Here is a 20,012-nt window from a genome sequence, read left to right on the forward strand (position 1 = left end):
CACTAACACCAAATAAGCATAAAAAGAGCAAATGGCCATCGATAATTTTTTTATTTTATTTTTTCAAACAAAACAAGTTTGTTTTTTTTGCACGGAAAAATGGTCTCTGTAAGGCACCCCCAAAAAGCTGCATTTCAAATTCTCGACAAACTCCGTGAAAATTCCAGAAAGCAATGTCGCTAAACAAATTAGCTTTTAACACCATAATAATTACTTGTTAAAGACCTTTCAGGAAGTATATGTCCTGCTCACAGCAGTGATTAGTTCACCCACTCTTTAAGATCTTAGATCGGACTTAGATTTCAGTCAAGTAAATATTTTAATAGTATTGGATTCATCTGCTGCCTTTCACACGATCGACTCCAATACTTTGCATGAACGTGCCAAGGTGGTTGGTCACATTGGGCTAGCCCCACACTATCTCCGATCACTTTTAACCTGTCAAACCAAATCAAATAGACTTTATTCGGTTTAAACATGTAATTCTTATAACACACTAAAAACAATTCTGTATAAATAAAACAGAATTTCATTAAAAATACCAGTGGCGGCTGGTGACATTTAAAAGTGGTGAGGCGTAAAAGCTGGGTATAAGTGTTATGTAGCAGCGTGTGAAGCGCAGAAGCCCAACCAACAGAAAGGGTGTTTGGGGGTTCTTCCCCAGAGATAAGTTTGAAGAAAACAGTGGCAAATAGTACATTTGAAAGGAAATTTGAGAATGGAAGAAAGTTTATATAGCAATTGTGAAAGTGTGGTGTTAAAATATTTAAACACATCAGAATTCCCCCATATCTCACTGCATTAAAACATTTAACAGTTTCTGTAGTGAGCCACTTGTACAAGTGGACATAAGTACACCGAAACTCTGGAACTGTCACTCGTAAGCAATCTGAAGACTCGGCAGCTGTACATAAACACTTTGACTGTCAGATCACCAATTAGCAACAAAAGTAACTTAATTGCTCCACATGTGAATGTCACATCAGACCAGCTTTCTACTTTCACTTCTTTATTTTCACTCTACACGCTCCAAGGGGCGGCATTCCCCAGGGACGTAAACATCCAGCTCACAATTTATGACTTCCCAACAATAAAACCAGCAATATACAGAGTTTTTGGTTGCGACAATCAAGGGTTCACCGGTTTGGACAAATGCCAAGGACCTTTATAAGCATTCATACAATGAAATCGGTCAGCTTCCCAAGACTGCAGCCTTTAAAATCTACATACTTGGTGTGTCAAAATAGGATTTTCTGTGGTGTATTGAGCCGAAGAAGAAAATGGACTTGGATATCCAGAAAGCGAGGAAGTAAACCCGATACTGTGTTAGTAGCAACTGCGCAAATAGGAAAGAACTCTTTGTTATGTTATGGTAGGTGTTTTATTTAGCCACCCTACACTGTTTACATTGTCTGTTAACACTCTTAATTGTTATGGCAGTTTGCTCTCCAACAGAAGGTTCATTTATTGGGGAAATCAGACTTCTGTATTCCTGATTTGTTGTCAGTGTGTTTGTGGTGGCTTTGCTCAATTTGCACTTTGGTGGTGTGTCTATCCCTGAGCCTCGAGTTTATTGTTTGTCCATTTGTGGATGTAAACAAGCAGATACCTCTGGGTGAGGGCTGTGTGGTTTGCATTATATTTTTATATTATACTACAGCTCTGTTTGGCCCAGCAGTGTGAGGTTTTGCTGGAAGAGTTGTGCCATAATAGATAGATGGTTTATGCTAGATGTTGAACGCCCTCATTTTCTGTGTAAGACTTGTGTCTTGCTGTAACTTGTGTAAAGAAGCAGGTTGGTATGGTTTAGACTGATGTGGTGTTGCAGTGGGTGGTGTAGGGTGGTGTGGGGAGTCAAGTGTGGTTTTGGCTATTGTACTACAATGAATTGTATAGTAATTGCATTGCAATGTAGTGTGGTATGGTAAGGTATGGTGTTATGAAGCATTTGGTGATGTGGCACGCAGACCGTTAAGGTGAGATGTAATGATATGGTGTGCCAAAGTCTGAGAAAGTGTGGCATGGTGTGGTATTGAGTGTGTTAAGAGTGGTGTGGTACTGAGAGATGTGGTGTTGAAAATTAGTGATGTGACATGATGGCATATGTTAGTGTATGAGCTGTAGTGAGATAGACTGAAGTGGAGTGGTACAATATGAGATTGTCTTGTGTGGTATGTTGGTGTTCGCTGGTGCGGTGTGGTGATATGTACGGAGTGAACTTTGTTGTTGTATAGTTCTGATGTGCTGTGATGTGCAATGTAAATGCTCTTATATGGATAGTTGTGGTATTGAAGGGCACGTTTACTGCATGGTGTGGTGTAGTTTGATGTGGAACCATAAGGAACTATGGGAGGGGTTGATAGAGGGGTGGGGCGCAATATGATAGCTTGTGATGTGGCTTGGTATAAAGTGTGGGATGTTGTAATCTGGTATAAGTATACTTGTATCCGGTGGAGCAATGTGTAGGATGTTGCATTTTGGTGTGGTGTAGATTGGTGTGGTGTACATTAGTGTGGTGTTAGATTTTGTAGTGCTGTGTGGCATATGTGGTATGGTGAACAGGGAGGTGTGTTGTGGTACAGTAGGGTGTGTTGTATACCATAGAATGTATGGTTCTGTGTGGAAGTATTAAGTCAAGGAGGATGCTGTGAGGTGCGGTAGCGTGACCGGAATAGTTTTGCCATAATAGATAGATGGTTTATACTAGATGTTGAACAACCTCATTTTTTGTGTCTGACTTGTGTCTTGCTGTAACTTGTGTAAAGATGCAGGTTGGTATGGTTTAGACTGATTTGATGTTGCAGTGGGCGGTGTAGGGTGGTGTGGGGAGTCAAGTGTGGATTTGGCTATTGTACTACATTGGTTTGTATGGTAATTACATTGCAATTTAGTGTGGTAGGTTGAGGTATGGTGTTATGTGGCATTTGGTGATGTGGTACACAGACCTTTAAGGTGAGACGTAATGATATGGTGTGCCAAAGTCTGAGAAAGTGTGGCATGGTGTGGTATTGTGTGTGTTGAGAGTGGTGTGGTACTGAGAGATGTGGTGTTGGAAATTGATGATGTGACCCCACTGGATACAAGTATAGTCATACCAGATTACAACATCCCACACTTTATACCAAGCGACATCACATGCTATCATATTGCACCACACCCATCCACCAACCTCTCCCATAGTTCCCTATGGTTCCACATCAGACTACACCACACCATGCAGTATACACGCCATTTAATACAACTATCCATATAAGAGCAAATACATTGCACAGCAGAACTATACAACAACAAAGTTCATTTAGGACATATCACACAAGACAATCTCATATTGTACCACTCCACTTCAGTCTATCTCACTACAGCTCATACACTAACATATGCCATCATGTCACATCACTAATTTTCAGCACCACATCTCTCAGTACCACACCACTCTCAACACACTCAATACCACACCATGCCACACTTTCTCAGACTTTGGCACACCATATCATTACATCTCACCTCAACGGTCTGCGTGGCACATCACCAAATGCTTCATAACACCATACCTTACCTTACCACACTAAATTGCAATGCAATTACTATACAATTCATTGTAGTACAATAGCCAAAACCACACTTGACTCCCCACACCACCCTACACCACCCACTGCAACACCCCATCAGTCTAAACCATACCAACCTGCTTCTTTACACAAGTTACAGCAAGACACAAGTCTTACACAGAAAATGAGGGCGTTCAACATCTAGCATAAACCATCTATCTATTATGGCAAAACTCTTCCATCAAAACCTCACACTGCTGGGCCAAACAGAGCTATAAGAATATAATGCAAACCACACAGCCCTCACCCAGAGGCATCTGCTTGTTTACATCTACAAATGGACAAACAATTAACTCGAGGCTCAGGGATAGAGACACACCACCACAGTGCAAATTGAGCAAAGCCACCACAACCACACGGACAACAAATCAGGAATACACAGGTCTGATTTCCCCAATAAATGAACCTTCTGTTGGAGAGCAAACTGCCATAACAATTAAGAATGGTAACAGACAATGTAAACAGTGTAGGGAGGCTAAATAAAAACACCTACCATAACATAACAAAGAGTTCTTTCCTATTTGCGCAGTTGCTACTAACATAGTATCAGGTTTACTTCCTCGCTTACTGGATATCCAAGTCCATTTTCTTCTTCGGCTCAATACACCACAGAAAGTCCTATTTTGACACACTAAGTATGTAGATTTTAAAGGTAGTTATGGTGATGGAGGGATGTTTACTTTGGTCTGAGACACTTAATTGCACAAGGATTTGGAAAACAGAAATCTTCTGTCATCTAGAATATGGAAGGTCTAGACTCATCCGCAGAAGTGCTCTACGGCATAAACCAACGTAGGATCTACTTCCCAGGGAGTTTGAAAGGGGTCATCTGGTGAACAATGTCACATGAGCTCTGAAAAGCCATCAGTGATTCTAGAACACATTTCTCATTCAGCATGCTGGCCAGGGGCTTCAGCACGCTAAAACTGTAGGTGTTCTAAGAGCATCCTGCTGTTACTGAACAAGCAAGTGTATCAACTGAGCATGACAAAAAGTTTTAAGTGGGGAGCTGAAGGGATGGAAGCGGGTGAATGATAGTCTGAGACCTTTTTTAGTGAAAATGTGGTTCAGTTTGCATTATGGTGTGATATTATGAAACATGTGAATACATTGTGTCAATTTATTTGAAAAAAAAATATTAAAGAAATGAGTTACTTAGAAGAGACCATTAATAAATCAGAGTGGTTTTAGCATGCATGCATACAAGGGTAAAATAATTTGTGGAATGGTTTGTTTTCGCATCCTACTTTAACATATGCCTGTCTCCACATTTTCCAATTAAAAGACTCAAATGATTCTGGTTTGCGCTGTTGGCAAACTTTAAAAAGGAGCTATTGGGTACATTAGTGCCTTTCATGTGCCTCGTTCTTGTAATCTGATATCACCCTCTCACAAGAGTGGCATACCTTTTTTCTCTGGGCTCTCCTTAGTTTCCGTTGATCTTTCACTGCTTTTGAGCATACAGATAATGCCGTTTGAAAATTTCACAGATTAAAAGGCTTCACTGTTTTCCATCACCTTTCTTAACTCCTTCCAGGTCTGGGGCTTCTGTAGCACCTGCTGCACCCCTAGTTCCAACACCCGGGCCCCAGTTGTTGGTAATTGTGAATGGCATAGGTGTGGACAAAAAGAACTGTGTTTTTCTATCTACTCTGGATGGCACCTTTGGGAATGTACAACACAAGGAGTATACTCGGAGTATGGGAGTATGGATCTGTCCTCCTGCCTCTGCACATGTACTTCAAGGCACTTTCATATAGGAATATCTTCCACAGATTCACAGGTTCATGTATGTTTTAGCTCTAGCACAAAGAAGCAGAAGAATCAGTGCTTAATTTGAGCCGATGTTTTCCAGTGCTCAGCCGGCGCTTAATCATCAACACCAGTGCTTTTCATTAACACCAGTTAAGGACACATTCATTAATGCATAGGGAGATTAAGTGATTTGTCCGGAATGACAGGATGTTGAGCCGATGCAGTGGCTCAAACCTGGTTCCCCTCTGCCGAAGTCAGCAGCTCTGGACATTACGCCACATCCTCTCCCTACTTTCGTGGTTGGTAGTTGGTTCTGTTTTAGGCGGTGCTAACAGGATAAATGGGCTGGTGCAAGCTGCCTCCTGACAAGAGCCCCAGCACTTATTTTTCACAAATTAACCACTGCAAAGAATGGTCGACAGAGTACAATTTTTGCAACTGAGATCAAGAGAGCAAAACCTGTGTATCCATGAGACATGGACTCAAAGCAGTACAACTACAATAAACAAGTGTTGTCAATACTGCAGTGGATTGAACAGAAGACAATCACGAAGAGGCTATCAGTGGTGCCAAATAAGGGGATACAATGGCATGGTGCTGAGGAATGTAATGCCACGTCTGTAATTGTTAAATGCAATGGTGTTGTCTGAGCCCTCGGATGTGCACTTTGTATCCTGGCTGCTGTAAATATATATGTACTAGACTAACAGCATCATGGCACACTCACCCTGAAAACATCAGTAGTCTTCTCAAATGAATGCAAACATGCATAGAATGTTGATAGGAAGTATTGTCATTGTCGATTTCAAAATAACATTACTGTACTTCGCCTAAACAGTATGAGACTGAGAATAGCCAGACTACAAGTACTGGAATGCTAGCTGTGTTAAGTAAAGATCGTGTATCAGTATTCTGAGGAGTGTGCTCCCAGAAGATGCAGCAGGAGAAGGCAAGCAGTCAATAAAAAGCAGTGTCTGGGGTAGAACAAGTGCGCAGAGCGACAACCAGTGCACCTACCACAACTGGCCCCTTGTAATACACAGAGGCCGGAGACCACCAACACTTAAGGTATGTGTATAAAAGGCATTGTTTTATTTTGTAATTTTTACCCTCTTAAAGCGGTTAGGTCTCTATGACATAGTAAAACAATAATACCTATATGCATGCTTATTTTACAGTTATTTCGTGTAAGGTTTTTAACAAATACCAGAACTGCCGTATAGAATAAAAACAAAATCCATAGCTACTTACATTAACCCCTTCCGCGCTCATGACGAGCTGAGCTCGTCACGCGCCGCTCACACGCTCATGACAAGCTCAGCTCGTCATGTAACGCGGCTTTTTTAAAAACGCCGCACACAGCGGGAAAACCGCTAGCGGCGATGCGGTTAAGTATAGAGTGTGTTTCATCAGCGTGGCTGTTTCCCCTCTGCGCCATGTTAACTCTGTAGTCTTCCGCCAAAACCTGTTTACCCGCAAAGATATAATTAGGTGCTCCAACAAATTTCAGAGTGCGAGTGTAGTTATGTCCCTATTTCAATCAATTTTCTCTCTGCACACTCCCAAGGTGTTAAAAGCGTGCTTTAAAAAATGTCATACTTTCACCGACCTCTCCCTGTCTAAAAACATCATGACTGTGCATATTTCCAGACCCCCTGCGCCACTTTTTGCAAGACTCCCATGCTTATCAGTCCATGCCACCTCTCTCCCCACGTAGAAGACTGGTCATGTCCTAGACAGGCGGGAAACTCATGGTAAAGAGTTTACGTGTTGCATTTAATAAAAATTCTCTGCACACTCCAAAGGTGTAAAATGCACGCCTTAAAAATGCCATACTTCCCTGTCCCATCTAAGAACATCATGACTGTGCATATTACAAGACTCTCGGCGCCACTTTTTACAAGACTCCCATGTTTATCAGTCCCGGACACCCCTTTCCCCACGTAGAAGCCTTTGTGTCTTAGCACTCTTTTAAGGTGTTTTTTTAAACTAGGCGGTAAAATTGTTACATCAGCAAACTTACATTTTAGTTTTGCCGCTCTTATGAAACTCTGGTTAGTCCCACTCTTTCTGTGCTGCAGCAGCATTTTTTTTCTTCACCCTGTTACATCTCCATGACTTGTTGGTTTGCTGCCTTTTGTGGAACTTGCGCCATCCAATCCTTTCTGGGCTGTGGCGGCATATTTTACCGTTACAAAAAGATGCCCGGCAATGTTACTGAGCCCTGACGCATGCTTTACAAGATTGCCATGTTTATCAGCCCTGGCCCCTCACTCACACAGAGCGCAGCCTCTGCTGCATAACACGTCTTATTTATAGAATTTATTTATTTTTTCTTTTCATAATTAGGGTCAATTACATCAGAGACTTTGAAATTAGGCTGTACATAATGTTGCACCAGCAAACTTGCAACATAGGTTTGTGACAACCCCATTACCCTGTTAAAGAACCATGCACTGGGCTGTTACACAGCCCCCAGCTGGTGCTTTACATAATGGCCATGTTCATCATCCCTAACACGTAGAAAGCAGCCACAATTACTTAACACACGTCTTTATTTATGTGTTTTTTTTCCTTTTCATGACTGGCATCATTTTACACCAGAGACTTTAAAATGAGGCCGTGCAAAATATTGCGCTGGCAAACTAGCAGTCTAGGGTTGCTGCAGCACACTCGACCCTGTTACAGAACAATGCCTGGACATGTTGTCAGACCCTTGGCGCACCCTAACATTTATTTAAAATTTTATTTTCAGAACTACTGTCATTTTCCAACAGAGACTTTTTAAAATTAGGCAGCAAAATTACTGCCCCAGCAAACCAACAGTCTAGTTTCCCGCCTCTTCTGGGACCAATGGAATTCCTGCCGTTGGCTGGCTATGGCTACGCCCCTTCACCACAGGCCACCATTCAGGAACTCCATAGGCAACAGGCACGCCTCCTAGGGGGCTGGCCTACCTCCAAGGAGACCCCGCAACACTCTAGGGCTCCCATTCCACAGATGGACCTCGCCACTGCTCAAGCAACACCAGCCTGCAGCCGCAACTACCCGCTGAACATGCCCAGACATGTCCATGCATGCCCAGACAGGTCCCTGCTTGCCCAACCAACATGGCGCCCACAGGTAAGTCTCTGTTCACACAGCCCATAAACCTAATTGCCAAAGCAGGCCCTACTGGCTGCCCTGCAGTTAGCCCTAGGCACCCCACACCACCACTCTACACCTATGACACACCTACACATCCATTAATTCCTGTGTGAAGGGCACACACACTACACCTGCCCCACTTCACGGGCCAACACTCAGCGGCTTGACTTCCGGCCCTGGACTTCCCGCCCCTGAAGTACCTCCCTGGACTTCCGGGGAGGGACTTCCAGGGCGGGACTTCCGGGGTGGAACTTCCGGGGCGGTACTTCCGGCTCCCACGTCACTTCCGGGGGGCGTTCCCACCTCTCAAAAAATGAATGGTGACGAAAGGTATCACTGTATACTACTAGTCTCAGCACCGGCTCCAATAGATCATGTGATTCTAGGCAAATCGTTTAGCCTCGTGGTGCTTACAAACCTCTGAGCTTGTGTAATGTAGCTACATTCGCCATTGTTTGATAGAGTCAGTGAAAGATTTCTTGCAATGCACAAAAATAATACTTACAGCGTTTGAATAAACGTTTTGTTTCATTAATGGAGGGCAAATATTAGATATGCGATTGTTAAACTCAGAACTGATTATTGAACTAAAATATTTGGCAATGTGCTGTGTCTGCCCCCCCTCCCCACCTCAACATCAATCCATACGACAAGGCAAAGGCCCTAAGGTTAAACTGGCCTACATAAGTAAAAAAAATGCCCGCCTGAGCCTTACTTTGTGAACTGTCCGACTGACCGACTCCCGCCGAGTTCAAAGTAGTGGTCATATTCCTACTGTCCTAGTACTACTCCGGACAGCAACCTGCAGCAGTACATTGCTGTGCGCAGCTGCAAACTACCAGGACTAGCTCAGCTGCGGCCGGCACTTCTCTAATGTAACTTTGAATGAGATTGGAGTTGACTGCCTCAGCTCCAAAAACCATGCAGTCTGAAGTGACGCGGACAGAACTGGTGAAATGGCTTCCATCACTGTCTTCAATTGATGAAGACTCACGCGCGGGAAGAAGACGCCGAGTCTGCGCAGACTTCATTCCTCTGCTTTCCACCTGCCACAGACACACCCTTTCCCAAGTCGTCACAGGGTGGGTTCACTCCCACTACGTCCTGTAACCAGTTGGAAAAGGGAGGGGTAACAAGCTCTCCAGTCTCCACTCTCTGATTGACGTGGAGGGTTAGCAATACCGGGCTTAAAATTAAAACGCCCAGGGCTAACTCTGCCTCCACGCCATCTGGGGGTGGAGACTGGGCCCTGAAGCTAGGTCTTTGCCGAGCTGATGACATCACAGCCTCTAGGGCTGTGAGGTTATCGGCCCGGCAAACACTTAAGCTTCTTTGGGTCAGCCCGGAGAGGGAGCAAGCAAGCAGTCAAACTGAGTCATGTGACAGTGGTCACTGCATAACGGCAAGGCCGTGGCGGTCTGAGTAAATGGGGCAGACAGTGCCCCGTGTTCCAAAAACTAGTAAGTAGAGTAGACTACAAGATACCAAATAACAAAGGGGGTATTTTTTAATTAAAATAAAATATATATGGACATTGTTGTAATATTGTAGAATGTAATAGGGGCGGAGCCCCGACGCCCCTCAGTGAGGAACCGCCACTGAAAAATACTTACAAGTTGAGGCAGCGTTGTACCCTATCACCACTGCTCTTTGCGCTGGTATTGAAACCACTGGCTGCCTGGGTGCGTCAAGAACTGGCCATGTGCGGACTGAAATGGGCCATGGGCTGGGAAGACCGCATTTCGCTCAATGTGGACGATTACCTGCTATACCTGGCATCTCCGGCGCGCAAGATTAACTGCCTGTTGGACATATGTGCATCATATGGACGGGTATCAGGTTATACCATAAACTGGGCAAAATCACTTCTCTACGTACTGCACGATTACCAGCCCTGGCTTCCACTGGGATGTGACATTCAGAATGGCTGATGGGGGATTTAAGTACCTAGGGGTATATGTAACACACAATAAAACACAATTAATTGCTGAAAACCTCACAAAGCCCCTGATGAGGTTCCGTCGAGACATCAAATACTGGAGCTCACTCCCGCTAAAACTACTGGGGAGAGCAGCCCTCTTTCAAATGATGGCGCTCCCCATATTCCTACATGCACTACAAAATACACTATTTCCCGTCACTCCAACATATTTTACGGAGATAAATGCAGAAGTGTCAGTGTGCTATGGGACGGAAAAGTGCCACCCACAGCCCTGAATAAACTCATGAGAAGTTGGTATGATGGTGGCATTGCCCTCCCCAATATCAAACTATATTATTGGGGTTTCACGGCTCTGTCATAAATCAATGGCTTCACATATCCCAGGATGACTCTGCATATCGCATGGATAGGCACCTCCTAGGAACTCCAGGGATTATGGGGGCACTATACAATAAGGTCAAGAAGAACAACCTTACAGGTCCAACGGCACACCCTATCCAAATATGGTTCACGGCACAACGAGCGATGGGTTGGGAGGGAGTAACAACGCAGTCCATGCCATTATGGGATACAAAACAACTGGGCACACTACGCAACACAACGGGCTTTCGGCAGTGGGACCTGATAGGAATCTCGAAGGGAGATCTGTGCAAAAAAGGGGAAATGGTCACATTCGCCCAATTACAGAACACATATGACCTGGCAAAAACGGAAATATTCTATATATGCAGATCAGACACGCACTCATGACACTAATTCCACAGTGTACGGTGCTCAAAGAATCTTCACCATTAGAGGATAGACTCCTGACAGATCACCTCACCAAAAAGGCCATCTCCTAAACATATTGGAAACTTATAAATAATCATCCAGACCCCACTAAAGCCCTTACAACGAAATAGGAACTGGAAATAGGTAAATTGGATGACGCAGATTGGCAAGAGGCACTTGCGTCCCCGAAGGAGGTTGTGATATCGTCAAAACTCAAGTTGGTACAATTACAAATCTTACATCGCACTTATTATACTCGGACACTCCTACACAAAATTAACCGGACAGACACACCACTCTGCCTCAGACAATGCGGTGCAACAGGCACACTCTTCCACACCCTCTGGCTTTGCCCAAAGATTGTGAGTTACTGGAGTGCGGTACTGCACACACTCTCACAAGTCACGAAGGTCACGATTCTCCCAGAACCGAAAAGGTGCCTTCCTAATGTGTGAGAACCCACGGATCTCAACCACACAGCACAGGACTGGGTGACAATAGGCATGACATTGGCAAAGTGTAATATTGCACAACACTGGGGATCCTGACAAACCCCTACCCTCCACCATTGGTGCAAAGACATGGACAGTGCAATGATAGTGGAGAAATCAGTCTATGTGCACAGAAGTTGTCCCAAAAAATGGACACTGGTATGGGGAGGGTGGAATACTTACAGTGGAAATATATGTGAACCCCGCTTGATGAATCACTGTCAGAAACAAGTGAATGACTGGACCAAAATAGAAAAATGGGTGCGAGATGTCATGCATTCCGATTGCCCACGAGCTAGAGCCCGCACGTACCTCTCTCACTGTTCTATGTCCGCCAGTGAACTATTGTATAACTTACTGAACAACTCTATATGTACCGTCAAATCCTACTGGAATTTATTTAATTGTGCTTTCATCCAAAATGTCACTAAAAATGTTTTTAAAATATACTTACACATTGCATAATCGACCACATTGAAGGCATCCCAAACTTCATATATTGCACAATAAAGTGCATAGGCCATGCTTAAATCCAGTACATCAGTCTAATATCATTGAGTTACTCATTCGGATAGTACTACTTAAAAAACAAGCAACATAATACCAAGTTACAATATCAGACAACATCTGTAAACACAGCAAAGCAGGCTTAGCTTGCCTAATGTTCTAATCTGCCAATAGTGGCTTTAGGAATCTTTTGCGCAAATGAGACTAGGAAGGGCATACAAAAACAAAATGCACAGTATCTTGAATGGATATGCCTCATTAGCCCAGCACTTGGGTACTCGCAACATATGGTGTATCAAGTTAAACCTAAAACAGGTTAACAAAAAAAAACAATGGCTATGTGACATCCCATAATTAAGATATGGTTCAAGACAAAATGTAGTTTGAACCAAAACATAAGATCTAACAGAAGGCATGGGCAAAACAACAGATTCCGTTTCCTCCACCTTCAATGTCATTAAGGCTTTCTAGACACATGTTTTGTCTCCCTTGACAATGGATTTTGGATGTGAAACAAATCTGGGCTTACGAGTGTGTGGAAACCATCTATGACAGACAGTGGGATCTTCTCTAGGAATTTCTGGATCCTATTACCATGATGTTAGATTTAGTCAAATTTCTATTGAGGTCATAGCTGTCCATGAAGCCTAGGAAGCTGTCCAGAAACCGCTGGAGGCCTAAAGCCGTTCTTGAGATCAGGAGTGTCATCGGCGTAAAGTAATAAAGGGACAGCCTGACAACTCACTAACGGTAGGTCTTGTCCTTCCGCTGTCAGTACCTTATCCAGATTATTAACATACAGCATAAATAGAAAGGGAACTAATGTGCAGCCCTGACTGGCACCACTTTTTAGAGCGAATTTTGTCGCACACGCTCCCTTAGGCCCATAGATTGTATAAAAAAGCAATAATAGTTTCATCAATCCCCATGCCAAACATAATGTTCTAAAGTTTGACCCCATTAACACTGTCAAAGGCTGAACTAAAATCCATAAAGCCCAAATGAAGTAAGTGAGCCAGCCTTTGTCCTGGTATAATTGGCTATGAGCAAATAAGGATTCAGACATTCGTCGACCGTCCCCTACCTGGTTTGAAAACCATATTGTGCATCAGTCAAGATAAGATGATCATTGACCTCCATAGTCAGTCTACTCAATAGTATTTTCCTTATCAACTTGACCGCAGAATAGATCAAGGAGATATGGCTATAGCAACATCTATTGTTTTTGTGGCATTATGTTTGATGGTTGCATTAATATAGAGGGTTAAGAGCGGTGTCCATAAATCAGCATTGGACTTAATAACTCAAGCGGGGCTGTATCTGGTCCTGAGGCTATATTCTTGGGTAAACCTCTGACCTCCTCCAAATTAAATATTAACAATGGGGAAGACAGTGAGTTAGCCAACAGAATATCAGAGATGGGATAGTTGGAATCGTGGGCGTCATAAATGGCTGCAAAACACTCATGCCAGGATTCTGGGGTGATATGTTATGATAAAGAATTCACCGCTAGTGGAGCAAAAATGGGACTATTAAATAGTTCCCAAAATGTAGTTTAGTATAGTAGAACAGGATTCCATTAGATCTTCCCAGGCCCCTTCCTTCAACACAAATTTCCTTTTGTTACCAGCTATATTATAATCTCGACAACAGGCGATGACTCTGTCTTTGTCTCTAGGTTTCTACTTTAAGACTTCCAAAAGTTTCTTTTTATGAGAGATGGAACAGGAGTGATCACACCATCTTCGTAAAACTGGGGCACTCTGTCTACTGGTAGTAAGAATGAGCCTTACTCTGTTGCAGACCGGAACATAAGATTTTAAAATGTACTCGTCTGGAGGTCCATCATACAGGCAATGTGTATACTCCCTGGAACATTCACTGAGCAAAATTATTGACTGGGAATGATCTTATCCAGAGAATTATGCAATCCTGATCCGTAGTAGATTTCGACCAACACAATACACAGCTATTAAGCACAGAATTAACCGTCCAGGAGAAAGTGGCACCAGAGGTTACCAAAGCACCTCAAAGTTCAAGAGAGAAGAGGCTAAGCCGGGAGAGACAAATATAAAGTTGATTGTGGAAGAACACCCTCTCCTTGAAAAAGGTAAGCACAATCGAAGTGTCATTCTTTTCTGCACTGACTGACTCGATATGGACCCCATTAAAATTGCTCAGTATGGTATTTAGTATTTTACCATGGACAGAATGTCAACAATTTTGCTCACCTGGTGTTGTAGGTGAGCACTATCAAACCTCTTGAACAGGGCAGGTGTTACATTAATGTGTTTCATAATCACCCAGTAACACTACCCAAATATTTCCCTTTATAGGGCAGGCATATCTGTCCAGCAATCCTCTTAATTGGGAAGTATTGGCACTGACTTGGGCTAGTATTATAAAAATTAGTGAGTAAAACACTGCAGAAATTCGAAAATGAAAGACCGACTGCAAGTAAATTGGTAGAACATCGGTCCAGTTGATTAAGATCAAAATTTAAACTTAAAGAGAACAACAACAAAAGGCCTCCCTTTGCTCTAACCAAGCTTGATCCTAATGCTGGAACAAAACAAAACAATAAAAAACCTTGAAACCCTCCAGAAGCACACTGTTGGATATCTCCCAAGTTTCTTGTATGCAAATCACAGAAATGTTTTTCAGAAATAAAATCTACCCAATGCCATGCTTATTTCTTTCTAGCCCCACCATGTTCCAACATATGATGTTGAGAGTATCTTGGATGACTGAATTACAAGATCCCTTGATCGCAACATCGCGATCATCAGAACAAGAACCTTAAAACAGTCAATCGTTGTTGTTATGCGAACTCAGGGGTCTAAATCTCTTACAAGTAAGAATACTAGGAGTAATGACCTTATCTGCTGCTCCTGAATGATTAGGTAAAGTGTATTAATGAAATGCTGAGGGAATGGTGAGGCCTATAGTAGTAACCCAAGTAAAACAGAAGAAGATGAGCATAAAATTGATAGATCCGATAGACAACGGGCTTTTTTTTTTTTTTGCAGAGTTTTATATAGCGCAAACCAAACCCAAACCGAATCAGGTATCAGAGCGCTTTACATATTTTCCAGTTACGTTACATGAGGACACACTTTCATTTTAGGCACGGGGAGATTAAGTGATTTGCCCAAAATCACAGGAGGTTTTGGCGTCGTTACAGAGACTCGAACCCAAATCCCCAGGTCCGAGGTCGAGCGCCCTAGCCGTTAGGCCAACTCCTCTCCCCAAATGTTACTTAAATGTTATAGGCCTGCACATGAATACGGTGCTGAATCAAGATAGCCTAGCTGTCAATGCTATGTTAAGTGAAAATAATGCATAAACACTAAAAGGCATGTTTTCACATTGAATAGTTGGGCTTCGCAGGGATTGTTAAAATTTGCAACAATACTATCTCCATCTATAGTTTTTGTGGACTAGCCTAACCAATTGACCCTTTGCGTCATGTTAATGATGTTGATCAAATTCAAATTGTTGCCCAGTTACACCTCACACCAATGAATTACTTTATCTTTCAGCTGTAATGTTTAACAGCCCCAGGTTTTAGAGGTGGCTCGTTGGCAAGCACTATGACATAAGGTGTAGCAGCCGGCAGCAATTCGAGATTAAGATAGTTAGAACTAAGATCTCCACCTCTAGCAGCTAAATCAAATGACCTCCCACCAGCGTTAACTTGATTATAAGACAACTGTTGAGTCCTAAGATACTTAAAAGGAAACTTGTGTATCCAACCAACCAAATGATGAATATCCAGAATTGGAAATAGTAGCTTTGAGTCCAGAATCTACATGCTTGGGATCAAGAGAGTGAGCACAAGTTTTTTGATGGCCACCGGCCTTCAGAAGTGTTGGTCCTTGCGGGGATGGGATTGAATTGACTGAACTGACGTTATGTAATGCCCCCCCCCCCCCAAAAGAGATTGGATGGATAGACTAGGGAGTGACATTGATCTTGGTGAGAGCATCTTCTAGTTTACTAAGCCCACCATTGAAAGCTGAAAAATAAAACATAATTAAGTTCTCCAGTTCAATAAAATGTCTTACAAACAAATCGTCCACAAGTCCAAGTGTCAGAGCAGTGTCTTTTGACCTCCCAAGGGAAGCCACCGCCTTTTCTTTCCAAAATGGCTAAGATGGGGTGGCTAGGTCTACTGCTAGAGGCTGATGTACAGTACCTTCCACAAGGTGCAAATTAACAGGCAGGTCAAACTCTGCTTTGGAAACAGCCCCCACAGAAGCCGAGCTGGCATCAGGAACACAATCAAACTATTTGGCAACAGATTAACCTAACTCCAGTTCTTCTTCAACTGCTATGATCTGATCAGTTATTGCCCCAACCGCGGCTGTAAAATAGGTTAAAATGATGTTCTCCACTGCACTGGGTTTCTGGGGACAATGCACTGAGGATGATTTGCATTTGCCCATATCTCAAATCTATAAATAAATCTCAATGGAGCTGGTAACTGAGACAGTCCAATCCAACAACAACAAAGGGTATAATGACAAAACAGCCAGTGAGTGCAGGAACAATGTGTTGGCACAATAAAACTGTAGAAAGCACCCTAGCGTAGTATCAAACAAACCTTAGATGCTGCAGTACTATAAAAAAGAAAAGAGCTACTACATAACATAAAAAGCAACACTCCACTCTTACTTGTGATGTTGTGGGTACACAAAATACAGACGTTGGCAGAGGGGGAGGTGACCCAGGCCAGCCTCCTCCGGACATGGACTGACCATCCTTGTCCACAGGAAAGTCTCTACCCTTTTGTATTTGCAGGGGGCTCCTCCTCCTTCCCCTATGTGTTACTGCTCCTGCCGCCTGGAGTATCCTGGGACACAAGCCTCTATAGCATGGTTTCAGTGATCCACAGTGTCTCTTGCACCGTAGGAAGGTGTCTGGCCTCATGTATCTGCAGGGGGCTCCTCCCCCGGCCCTTGTTTGGAGCTCTGGAGTATCCTGGGACACAAAGTCCCTACAGACAGCTCACAGTGTTTCATGCGCCACAGGACAGTGTCTGACGCCTTGTATCAGCCGGAGGTTCATCCTTCTTTCCCTGCTTTGGAGCTGCTCCGCCGCCTGGAGTATCCTGGGGTGTAAAGTCCCTACATCAAGGTCGCATTGATCCACAATGTTAATAATGCCTCTTATAAAGGGTAAAACCTTTAATGTGTTGTGTGCCCATGGCTCTTCATTTTCACCTCATTTTTTTAACATCTATGTCAGCTGCTTGGGAATCGCACTCGTAGAAATGGGTGCCAGACTATTTATGCATGCCGATGACACCCATCTAACTACTTGTGCAATTAGAGAGTAATTCTGCTTCCCATAAAGAATTCCGGTCAGTCATGAGATTAATAAGGCAATGAATGGGTAGTAATAAACTAAAACTGAAGTATTTGTTGTCACTGGTCATTGTGTCCTCTGCCTTGACTCCTATTGGCCTTATGAGATGAGTACACCACCTGTCCAATCTAAATCAGTACAAAAGCCTAGGAGTAAAAATAGATGAACTCTTTAGCAAGCCAGGTGTCTTCAGGGCTCTTATTATTTAAGATTCCTGAGAAAAATTGGGCCACTTTTTATTCTTTGAAGCACAAAGCCCCATTATGGCTCTTTTCTCAATTAAGCTAACTCATTGTTTCTACATCTTCCCCAGGATTTGTTTCAGAGATTACCGGTCATCCAGAATGCAGAAATACTTATAGTCTTAGAGGCTCACCATTTCGTAAATGCTAGTGCCCTCGCCATTGTATTGGCTGTGTATCAAACCATGGATTTTCATGAAATCCCTCTGCTTGGCTCGCAATGCTGATTATAATGTATAGACTACAGTTTTTATAAAGTTTCCCTTCCAGAAGTACTGTACAAGGCAGACTGTTGGCTCCTGAGTGCTTGGTAGTTCCAAAGATAGATTAGCAAAGAATAGGTGGTAGCAGGTTTCCGGATTCACTCAAAAGTGAAAAATCCCACCCTGCTTATAGGTGCTTACTTAAGACTAATTTACAACAAGGGGTGGTGATGGGCAGAGTCTCTGAATTAAGCAGAGTACTCTCACCCAGTCAAGAGATCAGGGCTAGATCCAACACCGTTTTTTAGCTCATTGCACCATCCCAGTTTCAGAACCTGGCTGTATGCAAATTAGTCTGTCCCTGGCCCAGTGCATCATGGGAACAGGGCAGACCAGACTACAAAAGCCAATTCTTACACTGGGAAGGAAACAAGCTTCCGGGGACCGGTTTCTGGCATTTCAGCCGTCTTCGGCCCGGCTTGCTTGAATCCTGATGGTGCAATGAGCAAGGGACTCACATCTGAGTATACCCTTCCACGCTTAGGGTGGACAAAATAATTTACAACAAGGGGTGGTGATGGACAGAGTCTCTGAATTAAGCAGAGTACTCTCACCCAGTCAAGAGATCAGGGCTAGATCCAACACCGTTTTTTAGCTCATTGCACCATCCCAGTTTCAGAACCTGGCTGTATGCAAATTAGTCTGTCCCTGGCCCAGTGCATCATGGGAACAGGGCAGACCAGACTACAAAAGCCAATTCTTACACTGGGAAGGAAACAAGCTTCCGGGGACCAGTTTCTGGCATTTCAGCCGTCTTCGGCCCGGCTTGCTTGAATCCTGATGGTGCAATGAGCAAGGGACTCACATCTGAGTATACCCTTCCACGCTTAGGGTGGACAAAATAATTTACAACAAGGGGTGGTGATGGACAGAGTCTCTGAATTAAGCAGAGTACTCTCACCCAGTCAAGAGATCAGGGCTAGATCCAACACCGTTTTTTAGCTCATTGCACCATCCCAGTTTCAGAACCTGGCTGTATGCAAATTAGTCTGTCCCTGGCCCAGTGCATCATGGGAACAGGGCAGACCAGACTACAAAAGCCAATTCTTACACCTCTATAGCATGGTTTCAGTGATCCACAGTGTCTCTTGCACCGTAGGAAGGTGTCTGGCCTCATGTATCTGCAGGGGGCTCCTCCCCCGGCCCTTGTTTGGAGCTCTGGAGTATCCTGGGACACAAAGTCCCTACAGACAGCTCACAGTGTTTCATGCGCCACAGGACAGTGTCTGACGCCTTGTATCAGCCGGAGGTTCATCCTTCTTTCCCTGCTTTGGAGCTGCTCCGCCGCCTGGAGTATCCTGGGGTGTAAAGTCCCTACATCAAGGTCGCATTGATCCACAATGTTAATAATGCCTCTTATAAAGGGTAAAACCTTTAATGTGTTGTGTGCCCATGGCTCTTCATTTTCACCTCATTTTTTTAACATCTATGTCAGCTGCTTGGGAATCGCACTCGTAGAAATGGGTGCCAGACTATTTATGCATGCCGATGACACCCATCTAACTACTTGTGCAATTAGAGAGTAATTCTGCTTCCCATAAAGAATTCCGGTCAGTCATGAGATTAATAAGGCAATGAATGGGTAGTAATAAACTAAAACTGAAGTATTTGTTGTCACTGGTCATTGTGTCCTCTGCCTTGACTCCTATTGGCCTTATGAGATGAGTACACCACCTGTCCAATCTAAATCAGTACAAAAGCCTAGGAGTAAAAATAGATGAACTCTTTAGCAAGCCAGGTGTCTTCAGGGCTCTTATTATTTAAGATTCCTGAGAAAAATTGGGCCACTTTTTATTCTTTGAAGCACAAAGCCCCATTATGGCTCTTTTCTCAATTAAGCTAACTCATTGTTTCTACATCTTCCCCAGGATTTGTTTCAGAGATTACCGGTCATCCAGAATGCAGAAATACTTATA

The 20,012-nt window shown here is 43.4% G+C and overlaps 1 protein-coding gene across 3 annotated transcripts in view; it reads right to left on the reverse strand.

Annotated features, from left to right (window-relative positions):
* The window catches only part of LOC144822575 (B-cell receptor-associated protein 29-like), a 270,162-nt gene that overhangs the window by 120,510 nt on the left and 129,640 nt on the right, over window positions 1-20,012 (reverse strand). The window lies entirely within an intron of this gene.

The sequence above is a fragment of the Lissotriton helveticus genome, chromosome 1_1, assembly GCF_964261635.1.
Source record: "Lissotriton helveticus chromosome 1_1, aLisHel1.1, whole genome shotgun sequence".
Classification (NCBI taxonomy): Eukaryota; Metazoa; Chordata; class Amphibia; order Caudata; family Salamandridae; genus Lissotriton; species Lissotriton helveticus.